General features: G+C 50.5%; 1 protein-coding gene across 1 annotated transcript in view; it reads right to left on the bottom strand.

The window, feature by feature from the left end:
* inpp5a (inositol polyphosphate-5-phosphatase A) overlaps positions 1–218 on the bottom strand; it is a 164,872-nt gene that overhangs the window by 141,218 nt on the left and 23,436 nt on the right. The gene's annotated exons all lie outside the window — the stretch shown is intronic.

Here is a 218-nt window from a genome sequence, read left to right as displayed (position 1 = left end):
GATCCATGAGGCTCACGCACACACACAGGCACAGTCACACTCACACACACACAGTCACACTCACACACACACACACACACACACAGTCACACTCACAGTCACACTCACACACACACGGTCACACTCACACAAAGACACACACTAATACAGTCACACTCACACACTCACAGTCACACTCACACACTCACACACACACTCACACTCACACACACTCACAC

Source organism: Sinocyclocheilus anshuiensis, unplaced genomic scaffold (assembly GCF_001515605.1).
Source record: "Sinocyclocheilus anshuiensis isolate Anshui unplaced genomic scaffold, SAMN03320099.WGS_v1.1 scaffold709, whole genome shotgun sequence".
NCBI lineage: Eukaryota > Metazoa > Chordata > Actinopteri > Cypriniformes > Cyprinidae > Sinocyclocheilus > Sinocyclocheilus anshuiensis.
The sequence above is the reverse complement of the archived record's forward strand: the minus strand, read 5'-3'. Positions and strand labels throughout refer to the sequence as shown.